The 17,901-nt window shown below is 41.7% G+C and overlaps 1 pseudogene; it reads left to right on the top strand.

Moving 5' to 3' along the window:
- Positions 1-552: 552 nt before the first annotated feature.
- On the top strand, positions 553-16,005 carry LOC139461324 (multiple epidermal growth factor-like domains protein 10; annotated as a pseudogene).
- The last annotated feature ends 1,896 nt before the right edge of the window (positions 16,006-17,901 follow it).

Below are 17,901 nucleotides of genomic sequence, written 5' to 3'. Positions count from 1 at the left end.
TCACACGGACACTGGTAGGCGTCGTCCTAGAGTGTGACCGGGGGTCTGGAGACAGCGTGTCCCGAGTCCCGTGAGTCAACCGCCACTCCGGTCGCGTCTCTTCCTTATATAAGTACAAACATACAGTTGTATACATTATGAGGAATACATTTACAGAAGTACGTACAACATTCTGATTGGACAATTCCATGGATATAATACAATTTCATTTGAAAGAACATGAATAAATTGAGTTTTCCTTATGCTCATCTATCTCTAATGAAGCTGGGACTTACATGCATGACAGGTGGCATGTCGCTGTGGGCGTCAGTCAGCAACTTTACTACACATGACGGACAGCGTCTCAAAGGACGGACGGTTTGTAAACGTATACACGTAAAAGTAGCTGTATGACAATATAATGCAGTATAACTGGAAACTACAACGCTGACGTCCTTCCACTACTTTCCAACCTTGTTGTTATGCTATACATCGTCTTGTTTCATTGAGTATGTCAACGGGAAATGTTTTTTATCACTTATTTGTTGTTTCACATCAGTTTCAGTCAACATAATGGCTGCCTCGTTGATGATGTGGATAGCATGCTTGGTAATTGCTACTGAAGGTAAATAAAAGTGACGAAACCCTTTATATCTTCAATATTAATGTCTTCTCAAAGCAGAGTCGATTGTACGATTCTGACTATGGCATGACCATGTGCTTATGAATTACTATCAAACAGTGATGTTACCACGTGTTAGGAATAGGTGAGCGTATTCTGCCCCACCAGTAGCATTCGTCACAAACACATGCACTGGCAAGTAAATTGTTCACCTGAAGAAACATGGGAACATATGATACATAGTCAAAATAAGGAATTGTATCGGACATCATTTTTGTCACTGATGCATCACATTTGGTAATATCCTCCACGTGTCTTCCTGAAATCTTTTTTGAAAGGTTCCATTAGGCATTGAATGTTGTAACTTTGATCAATCAACTTTTCGAGCAAGAGTCGTAAGACGCTTATTGAATTCTTGGTAGAATAAATATGCTCGATTGTATCTCAATTGTTTTAAATGCAACCACCAGAGGCTTTAGCTGCTGGAGTATTGCTCGACACGAAGGGAAAGTCGTCTATTGGAAAGCTGAAGTATTACATTCTATTGCTAATATTGCTGATCTGGTCTTAATATTTGGTAATATCCATACTTTAGCATTGTGGTATTAATGGCGACAGGATTGTTGTATGAGGTGACGTAAAATGCGGAGTATGTTCAAGATTGTTTTCACTTATATAGCGATGTGCATGCATATGTTTGTCTGTGGCTCTGTGTACTAGGTAAAAACGTTCAAAGTCGGTAATTACCCTCTGGGTGTCAAATGCTTTAATTTTTCACTGTGACGTATCACTAGCCTGAAAAAAGTACGAGTAGAGAAACGTCAAGTTGAAATGATATTACTAATCTTGAACTATGTAAGTCATTCCTGGGGAGATCCGAGGAGAATAGGTTGTCAGCAACCCATGTTTGCCATAAAAGGCGACTGTGCTTGTCGTAAGAGGCGACGAATGGGATCGGGTGGTCAGGCTCGTTGACTTGGTTGATGCATGTCATCGTATCCCAATAGCGTGGATCGATGCTCATGATATCAATCACTGGATTGTCTGGCCCATACTCGATTATTTACAGACCGCCGTCATATAACTGGAGTTTTGCGTTAAAGAACAAACAAACAAACAAACATTCCTGTCATTATCGTGATCGTATTTGTAGCTTGGTTACCAATAATGCCGATCAGTATGTAGTTGTTCATGTACAGAGTATAGGTATATACTCAGCCCTGCCATTTTCATCAACCATCTTAAATAGCATGCATTAAATGCTCACTGAGCTGTTAATATTAGAATGTATTTGTTAAGGTATAACCAGTCCTCTTTATCGTTCTGTTCACGAAACAGTAATGTCCAAGTGGGAATTGCAGGGCGCCTGGGCCACCCGTGCCACCCGTGCAACAAGGATCATTTGTAGCAGGAGCACGAGGGTTATATGGGGTCTTGCTCGTGGCGGGGTAAACAGGATTTATTGAGAAATTTATTTCCCTCCATTGCTGGTTACGAAGTATTTTATCAAGTTTATGTTGACTAATCAGATCTCATCATTCTGACATGGAGGTATGATAGAAAACCTTATTTCCAATACTACATATAGTTACCTGCATCTTGACTTTCAGCTGGCCCATGCAAGAAAGGAATGCCTGTGGATTGCCTCACTGAGTGTGACACGGGGTATTACGGACCTAAATGCAACTCTACCTGCAGCAAGAACTGTAGGAATAATACATGTGTGACCTCAAGCCATGGTAGCGCTAACTGCACTGAGGGCTGTGTGCCAGGATACCAAGGCATTGGCTGCAACATACCATGTGACAGTCCAGGAGGTAACTGTACAGCATGTCCAGGTGGTTGTGATGGAGGATATTGTCAGCTGGGCTCCTCCTGTGTGTCTGGATGTGTAGACTCCTACTACGGGACTGGCTGTGATGGTCGGGATAGTTTTACAAAAGGTTTTAATAGAATTACTATTCATATGATCGATATTCATGTGGCGATAAGAAATTGTAGATTATCCTGTCGGTAAAGTTGCTTAATGTGTCGGTATTGCTGAAACCGGCTGAGTGAGACGGTCGTCTGTTTTCAAGTTATCACACATACATCAATATATTATCAACACCATTGATCATCTCCGGTCAAGAACGTGTATTCATGTTAATGAATGATTCCAATCATTGAGGTATCATATATAGTATCTTGATACAAGCTGGATCTGAGAGAAAGTCATGATCCCCGTATGATACCCAAAAAAGTGTCACTGCCCTGTTGAAACGTTGAGATATACAAACTCTCTCTCTCTCTCTCTCTCTCCTCTCTCTCTCCTCTCCCCTCTCTCTCGCGCGCTCTCTCTCTCTCTGTCTGTCTCTCTCTCTCTCCAAAATACAGTAGTCTCGATATCTGGATGTGTACACTCCTACTACGGGTATGGTCGTAAATCTGGATGTATTGGTGCCTGCTTTTATTGATAATTTACTTTCCTCAAGGCCATACTGTAAACTCCCTAGAGAGTTGAATGTGACATTCGTGAACACATCGATCCTCTGCCATGAGTAAACAACGGTGGGATACACTATTCCTATTGTGTCACGGGGGGCACGGGTGTCCCAGTCGTCTAAGGCGCCGCGATTTGCTGTGCAGAGTTGGGCACCACAGAAACCTATGAGTGTGGGTTCGAATCCGGGTTCACCCCGATTATGTTTCTAGGTCTGTCAGCACCATACCCGTGCTCATTGGTTTCATCACTTCGGGCTTCCCCATCACATTAAGCTGACACGCCGTGATATAACTGGAATACTGTTAAAAGCCGCGTTAAACCCAACTCACTCACTATTGTGTCACACGCTTCGTATTTATATAATATAATTAGTATTATACATGTTCACAATTCAGTGTGATGACTTGCTTCTGTCATGTGCTACAGTGGGAGTGTCCGGGGCAGCTGTCAGCTTCCTGGTGATGGTGTTCCTGGTTGTGTGCTGCAAATATCGCCAACGCTTCAGACAAAAAAGGTGAGTGAGTGAGTGACTGAGACACAGTTATCAATACTGCCAGCAATATTCCAGTCACAGCTGGCCACTGTACCATGCTGTTCATAACAAATGACTAACATCAAGTGTGGGTTTCGAGGATTGAGGACGCCATATCATTCTGAAGCTTCGTCGGGTTTATTCTAGTCACATGTTCTAACACTTGTTCGAAGTTGAAGGGTGCCGTTGCCTCAAATACTGAAGTAGTCCTGGCGGCTTGATTGACTGTAATACAAGGCAGAAACGTCAGTGAAATATACTCATATTTTGAAGCAAAACTGTAAACACATGGTCACATTAGTAATGTCTTCGGTTACAAGTTTTGTATTTAACTAAATAATCAACGTGTTATATCCTCCACAGTCCCCTGTAACAGCCCACTCTCTTGCACAAAGCGATGCTGACAACAAAACTAGTTACTTCCCTTTACAACTTAAATGAAGCCCGCTAAATATAATAATGGCCAAAACATTTAATCCAAATCCAACATGGAGATCAATGTGCCTGTGACGTGGGGGAGTGTGTCTTGCGGCGTGAGATGTTGATCATAAAATCAGCCCCCCCATTGTGCATTATTTGCACTTCATTACAACAAACTAATAATGGTGCAATTCGCTGTGCAGAGTTGCGTCCTTTGGGCACGCCAGAAACCTATGATTGTGGGTTCGAATCCCAGTTCGCCCTGATTATGTTTCTAGGTTTGTCAGCACCATACCCGTACTCGTGGGTTTCACCGAAGTGGTACACGCCTGAGACCTGCATTACTTCGGGCTTCCCTCCCACATTAAGCTGACACGATACGATATAACTGGAATACTGTTAAAAGCGGCGTTAAACCCAACTCACTCACTCACTTATGCATAAGTCGTTGTATGGCTGATCACTCCTACAACCCAATCCGTAAGTCTCAGAAACCATTATTCGGCTATTCTCGTGCTCATGTTGAAAAGGATGTCCACAGTTAATGACATACGTTTTCATTCTTCTTACTCCACAGTGTCACCCAGACAGAGGACGTCGTGTGCAACTCTGTTGACGAGACCGGCGATGCCCCTGTTCTGGAGCTGGAATGGTATTCTGAGACACCACTGAAAGACATGGCCATGCATTGTGGGTCACCTGATGGAAACTGTGGAAGAGGAAGTGGAGCTGGTGGTGGAGCGGATGATGTTTATGACGTTGCAGATGTAGGCAGGCGGGAACTTGCTTCTGTCTTTGACAACATATACTCCAAAATATCACGTGCTTAGAGTGAGTGAGTTGGGTTTAACGCCGATTTTAACAGTATCCCAGTTATATCAAGGCGTGTAATCTGAATATGGAGGAAAGCCCGAAGTGATACAGGTCTTTGACGTTGACCACTTTGGTGAAACCCACGAGCACGGGTATTATGCTGACAAACCAAGAAACATAATTGGGGGGAACCGGACCTCGAAGCCACAATCATAGGTTTCTGGCGTGCCAAAGGGATGCAACTCTGCACAGCAAAGTGCGGCGACTCAGACGTCTGGGCCACCCGTGCCCCTCATCTGGATTGAAATCGAATATTTCCGAAACGTCAATTGTTGACAAAATATTATTCCTCGATTGAACGTCTGCGCGGAAAGCGGAAGACGGTGGTTCGATTCCCCAGCGAGTCAGGTTTGCTTTGTTTGTTGTATTACGCAACAATCAGCAATACTCAAGCTATGTGACGGCGGTCTGTAAAAAATCGAATCTGGACCAGGCAATCCAGTGATTGATATATGCAATTGGGATCGATGACATGCATCAACCAAGTCAGCGAGCCTGACCACCCGATCCCGTTAGTCGCCTTTTTTGGCAGGCATGGGTTGCTGAAGACCTATTATACCCCGAATCTTCACGGGTCGGAATATTTCTGACTGCAGCGTTAGACGTTCACGCGTCTACTGGTTATACAGTGTTTTTCAATCATTTATTCTCTGGAAATAGTGTATACATGTGTGTATGTTGCGACTCATTTGCCGACTCAAGGAACTATTTGTAAAAAAAACATTAATAATTGTCTATTAATTTCCGTGTATCTGCAATTCAAGACTGTACAGCGCATATTCATATTCTGTTACCCGCCAGCTTGGCCTTGTTTCTGGACAAAGCATGTTCCTTTACACAGATATGAATCAAGTAAGGTGACGTGTTATTTGTTGAAAGGAGTTTTACCAAACCAAAACCTTTACAGGTCAATAAGTTGGATGCTTTGGCTGTCGGTTTGTTGGTTTGTTGTTGAACGCCGCTCTCAGCAATATTCGAGCTATATGACGGCGATCTGTAAATAATCGAGTCTGGACCAGACAATCCAGTGATTGACATCATGAGCATCGATGTACACAATTGGGATATGTTGCGATGCATCAACCAAGTCAAGTGAGCCTGACCACCCCGATCTCGTTAGTCGCCTCTTACGTCGTTTTTACGGCGACATGGGTTTTTGAAGACCTATTCTACACCGGATCTTCACGGGTCGCCTACTGATACATGTATCAAGGATATGTTATCATATGTTATGATATTTATTTTCAGCAAATGTACCACCAAATCCCTGTTTCAAGAACAAGCCATAATCCTTAATATAGCCAAGAACGATTTTCTTTATATTCACAGAAAGTATTGAAACTAAAAACATGTGCATTCTCAAAGATTTGTTGACTTTATGCAATCTCAGAAAATAATAAATGCTGTTCTGTCAATACATTTGATTTTTTCAACTTTATACACCACAATCCCACATGACAAACCTGAGGCTGGGAAAAACTTCGTTCCTTGATCCGTGGAGCTTTTGTTATAAAACGAAGAGACCACAGATACCGTTACGTGTCTTCAGAGGTTCAGGATAATTTGTCATAAATTGAAGTTTTCTGAGAAAACAATTTTGTTAAATGCTGGACTTCCACGTTCATTACCTTTACGTAACATGTGGTGGTAGGACACTAAGGCAAGAAGCAGGCATCCCCATGGACACCAATTGTGCCTTCCTTCTTGCAAATTTGTTTCGTTATGCATAGGAATTGGAATTTCTGCTCGGATTGGTAAAACAAGGTCATTTGGCCAATGAGTTTAACTTAAGCTTCAGGCCTATCGATGATCGGATATCGTTCAATAAACAACAAATAGTCAATTCCCTATTCACCCACCAGAACTAGACATAAAGGAGACCAATGAAACCGTCTCATATGTTTCATATGTACCAGCTTTAGCCCTCACCGCCAAACCCCATCTCAAAATAGCTCTGTCCCAAACCTTCTCTGCCGTGTACCACATCGACCTAACTCTAACTGACATCTTCTTCACCTCCATAACTCTCTCCCACAAACACCCTGTTCTACCCTACACCACCCAAATCTTCTCTGTTGTGTACCACACCGACTTAACATTAACTGACATCTCCCTCACCTCCATAACTCCCTCCCACACACACCCTGTTCTACCCTACACCACATAAGCTCTAAGCCACACCAACAACCAGAGTGACCAATGTGTTGTTGGTCACTCACGTAAACATCATTGAGGAAGTTGTAACACTACAACTCCAAGCCAGATTTAGGTTAATTGTACAGTTGATAGTTACCGTATTCGACGTAATAGGCGCTTAGGGCGCTCTCAAAATTAGAAATAGGGGGCTCTTATTGGAATATTATTTTGCGGAGTTGAAAGTTCGTAAATTTCATGGTTTATGCTGACAGCCTGAAATGTTTATATACGACATAGATATACGATATCTATATATTTTTCCAGGACATAATTGCCCATAATTAAGGATGCTTAAAACACACGAGTGCGTATTATACACAAATAAATAAGTCTTGTTTACATTGATCGTAGGGGTGATTGAGATTGTTCACTAGCCAATATATTAGCGAATATCGCCGTGGGCGCTTTTTAGAGCGGGTCGCTTATTACGTCGAAAACGGTTATAGTTTCCTCCTAGTTGTGCACAGAATGCGTCCTGCTCAACCTGTCTACATGTATCGCTACACAGGCATACCCTCGTCTGTTGATGTTGTGTTCTGTCCGCATTGTGTTCATGCATTAACTGTTCTCATTCACTACGCTGTTGAGTGTGTTGTTGGGCTCGACATTGAATAAGAAGGTTTTATCCAAAGTCCACAAATGCATATCCCTGGTTGCAATAGGGCCCTAGCAACCTATGGTCGAACGAGTCCCTTAATGGAGCATGTTTGGTTGATTCGTGTCACCATACCCAAATTAATTCTCGAGAAAACAATGTGGTCGCGACTATTACATGAAGGGGGTAACGTTAGTTCAACATGGACAAGTTAGTTTATTTATCAGAGATTACCCTTACCCACAGCCTGAACTAACTAAGACATCATGAATAATAATTAGAAACAAAATGTATATAATATGCAATGATTGCCTTTCTGTTTTGTTTGTCAAAATGTCAGCTACCTTCAACCCCTGATGACCCTAACCACATCAAGGAAATGACGATAACAGCCTTGACATGTGCTAAGGCGTTTGGCTTGAACTGTGCGTTAGGCTTTCATATCTGCAGTGTCAGGATGCATACTGCATGCACTGAGGGACGTGTGTCTGTTGTTCACCCGACCTAGATAACACTGAAGCTATGGCAGTCCTCAATATTCACCACCATGTATTTACAGTTTGATGAGAGTTACATTTTCACTCCCATGTTCCTTGTGAATGTATTTCGGGATAATAGACATTCACCGTGACTGTGAGTCCTGATACAAATAAAGCCAATACAGTCCATGCATGTCTATAATGTCTGGCAAGTCTAGATCACAGAATAGTGTATCTGGGCTCCTTTTTTTATTTATTAAGATAATTTAAAACTCATTTCTGCAAGATATGTTAATTTCAGAGACTAGATGTTAATCTGTGAGTTGATTTACTTTGATGGTTGAGTTGGTGAATGGGTGAGTTGGGTTTAGCGTCGATTTTAACAGTATTTCAGTTATATCACGGCGTGTCAGCTTGATCTTGGAAGAAAGCCAGAAGTAATGCAGGTTTCAGACGGTTACTTCACTTTGGTGAAACCCACGAGCATGGTGCTGACAAAACTAGACACATAATCGGGGTGAACCCGGATTCGAACCAAAACAAGAGACGCAACGCTTCACAGCGAATTGTGGCGCCTTGATGATCAGTGACTCTTGGTGAATTGGTCGTCGTATATTTGCTCATGATATCAACCTCTGGTCCAGTCTCCACAATTTACATACACGCCTGATACACCCTGAATACTGCTCATTGCGGAGTTATGAAGGACTGGGTCAACGCAACAATCGAACACACTTTCATGTTCTTGGGCTTACGTATATATACGACGATGCATTCACTCAAGAAAGGATTTGTGTATCTGTGTCTAACAAACGACAACCTTACATCTCTGGTTTCAGTTTCCGTGTAGTTATTTTGAATTGTAAATTATGTAAGGACGCGAGCCACTGACACCAACATTATTGTTTATGAAACCGCCCTACTAAATCACAAACCTGAAACGGGAAAATAACGAAATAAGTGCTTGTGTTGTTTAATCATTTCAACTCGATGGATCTCTAACATCAACGGGAATCAGATGTATTCCTATTACTCTTAATGAGCCTCATTTCTTTATGTAATGCTATATCTTAATAGTTAAGGTGTGTTGAATTGAAGGTTCACAAAACGTACCTCAGTGATTATAATGTCATCAGCAATACGGATGTCACGGCCAGCCCCGTCGTCTAAGGCATCACAAGTAGTTGTACACAGTTGGATCCCTCGTGAATGCCATGTTCAATGTTCAAGGTTCCTCCCTAATTAGTTACTAGTTAACATCTAAGAAAGATATCACCTTGCATTTCCCTCCCTTATTAGCTACTAGTAAACATCTAAGACCAACATCACCTTGGACTTTAAGTCGTTAAAGTCTAATGGTCACATAAGTGTCAGAATATACGGACCATGTACAGGGGCATGTGGACGACAAACCCTGTATGTTTCCAAGTAAAATGCTGAAGCAGGTCATACCATCTCGTAACTACATCGCCCCGGTGGCTTTAAGAAATCACATATTCACAGATAGACACTGACACCCAAAAGCTAGATACACCGGTGAGTGGATGGGTTTGATGGAACAATTGACTTGTTTTTGCATGTGTTTATGACAGATGGGGCAGTTTACGCTAAATTTTTCGCTAACACCTGGTATCATCACTGTTTGATTGTGATTTAAAAACACGAGCATGATATAGTACAATCGAATCTGTTTTTAGTAGATATATCCAATGATTATGGAAAGTGTTTTGTCGCTTCAAGTTATATCAGGACATGTTACTCTTTTCGCGAGTACCTGGTGGCATCACTGATTTTCAATGATTCACTCATAATTTTCACCGCTCGTTTGCCTTTTACACCCAGTGGAATCTGTTTCGACAATCATAACTGATTTTACCATAGCGTTGACTTTTTATACAGTGACATTGAAAGCTATGAAAGCATGAAATGTCTTGGACCTTTACTACCAAGGTGAAACATAATCCGGGAGAATAAAACAATCAGGTTCCAGGCATGCCCAACGCTGTAGTGACCCTCACGTGCCTGGGATCCTCACGCACACCATCGATAGCAACCCTTCTTAATCACAGATAACTAACACATATTGATGGAAACTGACATCCTTTGACATGATCATACATATGGTTAAAGTCAAGTATGTTCTTTATTTGTGAAACTGTCACAGTTCATTTCATGAAATATCATATGTGGAATTGTTTAAACTTCACTTCACAGAAATATTTGCGTTAAAATATTACAAGGAAAACAAATATTAACTGACAGAAAGGTTTCAAACAACTTATTGATACAATGCTCAACACCTGTGCATGATAATATTTCCTTCTGTTCACGAGAGAGTGGTCACGTCAACCATCCTGGTAAAGAGCATGCTACTATTTAAAGGGAAACATAAGTTTAAGGGATTGTGAACAAAGGGTGATTGATGTAAGATAGCACTACTTCCACCATCCCTCCAGCATGATACAGGCGACTCGTGGGTTACATTCGGCGGGTCTGCATTTGTAGCAACAGGAAACATCCGTGCATAAGTCTGAACAAAATGTAAGTATAATGTAAGTCATCCTCAGCGTCCATCCTGATTTTATTCTCAGCTTCCTGGGGAACATACATGCCACACAGCTGGCCTAATTTTACAATTGTTTTCTGAATATTTATTCTTTGTTTTTGATCTTAGTTTGTGCAGTCAACACTTGTTCTGCTTTTAATCTACTTGTTGCATTGTGTATGTTACGGAAACTGGTTCTTTTATATCAATTTCAGTCAACAGAATGATAGTACCCGTGGTGATGTGGATAGCATCCTTGCTAGCTTCGACTGAAGGTAAACACTGCATTGCTAATATTGCTGATCTGGTCTGCTAATATCCATACTTTAACATATCTAAGTGGTAGTTGGACATTGTAACATAAATGAAGGCAGGGTTGTCGTATAAGCCGAGGTGAAACGGGGATTAAGGTCAAGATTATGTCCATATATAGCTACATGCATGCACAATGTCATGCTTGTATGTGGCTCTTTGTACTAGTCCAGTCGTATTCCTGCTAAGAATTCAATTCCCTATTTTAACTTGTACTATATGTTCCCGTGTTTTTCCGGGAATAATTGGCTTGACTTTGCATGTGTTTGTCATGCGTGCCATAGGTGGGGCAGGATACGCTCACTTTTTCGTGACCACCTGGTATCATTTCGATTTGATTGGAATTCATAAATACATGTTCTTGATATAGTCGGAATCGTACAATCGACTATAATTATCATAAAGGTATCCCTACAAAGTGCCGCAGTTTAACATGGATACCCTACACTTACACCTACTCCATGCCAGCCTGTCCCACAGTGGCAAGCGTCAGGCATTGTTATTACATGAGGGTACTGATGGGTTTTAATGCTTAACGTAAAACACCATTCAAACACTATCGTAAATGTAAAAATCATCTTTTTTTATTGTAAATGCTTAACGGAAAATACCAAAATATAACTGCTTAACGTCAATGATTAAATAATTTACTGTTTATCGTAAAATGTCTGTTTTCAAGACCCAAATGCTTCGCCACAGAAAGCAGGCTGCGCAACTACGCAGGGGACCAGTTTATAATGTTTTAGCAATTTGAGATTTTACCAGGTATTAAAAATATGAATTGTCAGGGTGAAACGAAAACAAAATTAAAAGTCCCATGTCCCGCCATGGCCGATTTAGGAATCGTTTTGCATAGATTATTTTAATATTTGTTGAAAAATTCATTTGGCATATTTTGTGACACAAATATGCAACCCCCAAAAAAATTGTGACGACTTTATTGGAAAAGAAGAAAAAATACTGCTTAATGAAAAAGTAACCTAAACGTTACTGCGTATTGGCCGAACCACTGATCATGACTTATTCACTACAACAGGGAGTCTGTGATTGATGTGTGAATGTCGCATGCTTTTATGATTCATATGCGGAATGTCATTTGCCTGATAAATGAAAAGTCAAATGATATTATGATAATTGTGAACTATAAACACCATTCCTGTCTTAATCACGATCGTATGTGTAGCTTGTTTAAAGACACGACAATAACTATATGATGTTAAAGTGTATAATGTATAGGTATATACTCAGAATTACTCTTATTAAACATCATAATCATTATCCATTAAATCACATTCATGATATACTATGAATACATACCTGCATCTTTCCTTGCAGCTGGTCCATGTATTGATAATCAACACTGTTCAGACTGTGACAACACGACTGGACATTGTCTCACTGAGTGTGCCACTGGGTATTTCGATCAAAAGTGCAGCTCAGTTTGTAGTGAGAGCTGTAAGAACAAGACATGTATAGTTTCAACCATGGTTCTGGTAACTGCACTGACGGGTGTGTGCCAGGATATCAAAGCGCCAGCTGCAACATACCATGTGACAATCCAGGAGGTAACTGTACAGCATGTCCAGGTGGTTGTGGTGGAGGATATTGTCAGCTAGGCTCCTTCTGCGTGTCTGGATGTGTAGACTCCCACTACGGGACTGACTGTGATGGAAAATCGGGTAGGTGTTTTTTTACAGCTAGGTTTTATATTATTACTATCCTGTAGGCTACTACCATGGATAGCCACGTTTCGATCAGATTTGTACTCTCGGTAAATTTGTTAACTATGAGTTTATGCTTTAAACATAACGACAGAAGGTACGCTCGAGGAAAACCCATTTGCATGATAACACTTCTGATTTTGTTTTGTTTGTTTGTTGTTAAACGCCGCCCTGAGCAATATTCTAGCTATATGACAGCGGTTTGTAAATAATCGTGTCTGGACCAGACAATCCAGTGACTGATATGAGCTTGAATCCACGCAGTTGTGATACGATGACATACATCAACCAAGTCAGCGAACCTGACCACCAGACCCCGTTAGTCGCCTCTTACGACAAATAGTCGCCTTTTACGGCAAGCGTGGGTTGCTGAAGAACTTTTCTGCCCCGGATCTTTACGGGTCCCTGTTAAGTGAAGATATTATGAACAACAATCCTGAGTTTCAGTCAAGAACGTGTATTCCTGTGAATTTGGGATTGATATGGACATCTGTAAATGGCAATGCATATTATCTTGATATGTATGGCAACCAGAGTGTTTCAGTAGTGAGTGATTGTAACAGCTGAATTTGACAGGAAAGACTGAGGTGATGGACGCATTGTGATACTCGAAATGTATCTTGCTGAAACGTTGAGTACTGCTGCCTAGTTGGACGTATTCTCTCCACACTATGTAGTCTGGAGGATGTCTGACTGTGACTCCTAGTACGGAGTGCTGCAGGCTGGTTGTAGGTATTCTCTCCACACTGTGTAGTCTGGAGGATGTCTGACTGTGACTCATAGTACGGAGTGCTGCAGGCTGGTTGTAGGTATTCTCTCCACACTATGCAGTCTGGAGGATGTCTGACTGTGACTCCTAGTACAGAGTGCTGCAAGCTGGTTGTATATATTCTCTCCACACCATGTAGTCTGGAGGATGTCTGGAGGATGTCTGACTGCGACTCCTAGTACGGAGTGCTGCAGGCTGGTTGCATGTATTCTCTCCACACTATGTAGTCTGGAGGATGTCTGACTGTGACTCCTAGTACAGAGTGCTGCAGCCTGGTTGTAGGTATTCTCTCCACACTATGTAGTCTGCAGGATGTCTGACTGTGACTCCTAGTACGGGTCCGATAGTCAATCTGCAATACTAACCAGATTCACAAAGTTGATATATTATCTGTCCACATGGCTATACTGTATACTCCCCAGGAAGTTCAGCATAACATTCGAGAGCAAGCTGGTCCATTGACGGGGGTATTACTGGTGGGAACCGGAATTCATATACTATAATTGATAGTATACAAGTTCAGAATTCAGTATGGACAGTTATCCCTGGTTGGCTGTTCTTCACAAACTAAAGACAAGGAAATGAATCAAGTTTTTCATACAAATAAACTTTGTTCTTTGTCAGGTGGTACAGTGGGACTTTCTGTTGGGCTGTTCACATCAGCTGTCGTTGTCATGGTAATGATCTGTCTGGTTTTGTGCTGCAAGTACCGTCAACGTTTTAGAAAGAGAAGGTGAGTTAGACACAGGGAGAGAGAGGAGAGAGGGAGAGAAAGAGAGAGAGAGAGAGAGAAAGAAAGAGAGGAGAGAGAGCGTGATAGAGAGAGAGGAGAGAAGAGAGATGAGAGAGAGAGAGTGAGAGTGAGAGAGAGAGACTGAGAGAAGAGTGAGAGTGAGAGAGAGAGTGAGGTGAGAGAGAGAGGGAGAGAAGAGAAGAGAAAGAGAGAGTGAGAGTGAGAGAGAAAGTGAGAGAGAGAGGGAGAAAAGAGACAGAGAGTGAGAGAGAGTGAGAGAAGAGAGAGTTAGAGAGAGGGAGCGAGAGAGAGAGAGTGCGAGCGAGAGAGAGACTGAGAGTGAGAGAGAGTGAGAGAGAGAGAGAGAGAGAGAGAGAGAGAGAGAGAGAGAGAGAGAGAGAGATACATTCAGCTGTTTCCGGATGTCAGGTCACAAATGGTCTCCGTGCAAGTCTCATCATAGCGACTAACATGGGGACGAGTGTGGTAGTCAGTCACTGTGGCGTAGAGGCCTGTGTCTCATCATACCTCCTCGGCCTGAGATATTGAGCATTACATCGGCCATTTGTTTACAAGTAACATATTCAAATATTTACAGGTCGCTCGGAAGTAGCTGAAATATCACTGAGTGCTGCATCAAACAGCACCACAAGAATTTACACCTTGGTGGCTTCCATTGTCATACTTTGTATATACTAGACTAATCTGACTACAATACGAGATTAAAGACATGTTTCACGACTGGTCACTTTCATATTTAAATAATATTATTGCATAGACATTAAATAAAGGGGACAGACGTTGAAAATAGTTGAATAAAGTATATTATGAGGCATCCTCTATGCATTATCTTCATCCTATCAGGCTAAGTATCAATCTGCCGCGATAGCTACGTAGCAATAAACTTTCTCTCCCTCATGAACAGACATCAACATTATCTGAACTCGTCTCAACGAATGACCTGGGCATAACTTTGTATTCACATTTGTGCCATCTTATACCTAAACGACCTAACATATTATTGTCAACCAAGTGTTTATGTTCAGGGACTGACTAGTTGATGTGTTGGGGGGTGGGGTGTTTATCGAAAAGAGTCCTTCAACAAAATAGTAATATGCTTCAGACTGTTGGACAAATTAGAAATTGTCTGCCACAAAAAAACAAAAAAAACAATATGTGGTTGTAAGGTGGTTTTTGTTTTGTTTTATTTAGGCTTCAAGCTTTTTGAGTTTTTAAAATATCTGGTTTTGCAGCGGTGGCTGAAAAGAACATAATCTCGTCTCAAAGAAAAATCCCTGGGCCTCGGGACATCAAACAATCGGCCCGTCAGTATCATGTAACTCGAACTGATAAGTCGTGTGATAGCTGGTTACTTCTACTACGAAATCTGCGATACTCAGAGACGATTATAGGACTAATTTAATATTTGTTTTTAAATGTGAATCCACTGTTAATATGACATCAGTCTACGTTGTTCTCACTTCACAGTGTCACCCAGACAGAGGATGTTGTGTCCAACAATGTTACCGAGATGGACAATGCCCCTGTCAGTGAGCTAGAATGGTATTCTGACATGCCACAGACACACATGGCTGTGCAGTCTGAGTCGCCTGATGGGAACTGCGGGGGTCCCGGTGAAGCTGGGGGTGTGGAGGATGATGTTTATGACGTTGCAGATAGAGGGAAACGGGAATTTGATGCTGTTGATTGCAACATATACTCCAAATTATCACATGCATTGTAATCAGTTATTTGGAATGGTCCTTCATTGACTAATGTCACTGTCTATTGATAATGCAATTCTTAGTTTGATCTGTCGCCCCTGTGGTCTCCTGGACAGCGTCTGACACTCGGCATTGAGGGATAAAACAAGGACTGGTCAGTTCGAGTCATTATAGTGTGTCTGGGTGGAGTTTGGCATTCATGCAAAACTGCGGCATGCCATCTCAAAGCGCTTGCACGAATCTTGACACATGCATGCACGTCACTATATAATCGAACCAATCTTGCACGCGACGTTGAACCCTATTTCAAATCACCTGATCATCATCAGACATCGTATAGAGTAAAGATGATCTATGTAAAGATTGCACACAAAACTAGCATAATGCAGGCATTTCCAAAGATGTCATTGACGTAAAAAAAACTTTTGCAAATTAAAAATATATTCCAATTAAATTAGTATGCAATATGCCGTTCTGAAATCAGAATAGGTCACAATAACGTTTTGAAATGTCGTGAACACAGCCTACATGGGGATCGGATGGCTGCTTCTGATTTCAGTAAATGGTATGACTGTTCAACACCAACGTTAACGTATCTGGAATATTGCTGACTTCAGCGTTATACTTTCACCGTCTGTACAATGGTTCTTTCACGTAGTACTGACATGAAGGTGGTGGAAGTTTATCGTCGATTATTGCACTTTCACTTTTTAGTGACGTGTTTGTGTGTGTGTGTGTGTTTGTGTGTGTTTGTGTGTGTGTGTGTGTGTGTGTGTGTGTGTGTGTGTGCGTGCGTGCGTGCGTGCGTGCGTGCGTGCGTGCGTGCGTGCGTGCGTGCGTGCGTGTGTGTGTGTGTGTGTGTGTGTGTCTGCTTGTACTAGTCCGGACTGATGCTGATTTATAGTGCTAGCTCACTGAGATACCATGCCTCAGTTGAACATAGATACCCCATTCAGAAAGGTTTACTGACTCCGAGCCGACCAGTCCTTGTTTTAGCCCCTTAATGCCGAGCGCCAGACAGGGTGACAAAAAGTACCATCGTTTAACGTCTTGTGGTATGAGGCGGCCCTTGACCTTCCGCTCTCCGGGTGGACCATACCACTAGACCACAGAGGCGGTCCTGACATGACGGGGAGATACAACATTGATGTGTTCCCAGAATAGGCTGTGTACAGAACACTTGCAATCAAGACACAACATTGTAAATATATAATGGAAAGAGCAAAGTGAACCTCTTCTTTTTTTGCTTTTTTAACTGATATTTATATCATTCCTTGCAATGTTTGTACCAAGTTGGCTTACGCGTCATCGGGTCTGTGTGAATTTTCCTACATACATTTTATCATTCAATTTAAATCTTATGTGCTTTGTACAGATGAAATAGCCGTACCATGCAAGCGTAGTTATCGCAGACACATACACAGTAAACTACGGTTATAACGAACTGACCGATATTACAAACTTACTTTTGTGGTCCCGACTTTTTGCTGTAGTCATGCTGTATATATGCGTATAACGAACTACGGTTATAATGAACTATAATTAGTATTCCCCTTGAGTTCGTTATAACTGTACGTTACTGTACTATTGAAAAGAACATACATATTCAGTTGGACATCAATTTCCGTGTATCTGCAATTCAGGACTGCACAGCGTATGTTGTTCCACCCATCACCGTGACCTTGTTTCCCGACAAAGCATGTCCATGTACACAGATACTGAATCACCCCAGTCGTGTGTTGTAAGGAAGAGGTCAGCGAAACAGAAACCTGTACAATATGGTGGACAATAAACCTATCTCTACATTTGTCAAATCCATTTATCTGCTCTGTTAGACACATGGATATGACAACGTTATCAAAGTTGATGTTAATGTTCGATCATGTGTTTCTGTTTGGAATAAAAATTAACTGTTT

The sequence above is a fragment of the Haliotis cracherodii genome, unplaced genomic scaffold (assembly GCF_022045235.1).
Source record: "Haliotis cracherodii isolate W230 unplaced genomic scaffold, xgHalCrac1.p SCAF_14, whole genome shotgun sequence".
Classification (NCBI taxonomy): domain Eukaryota; kingdom Metazoa; phylum Mollusca; class Gastropoda; order Lepetellida; family Haliotidae; genus Haliotis; species Haliotis cracherodii.
The sequence above is the reverse complement of the archived record's forward strand: the minus strand, read 5'-3'. Positions and strand labels throughout refer to the sequence as shown.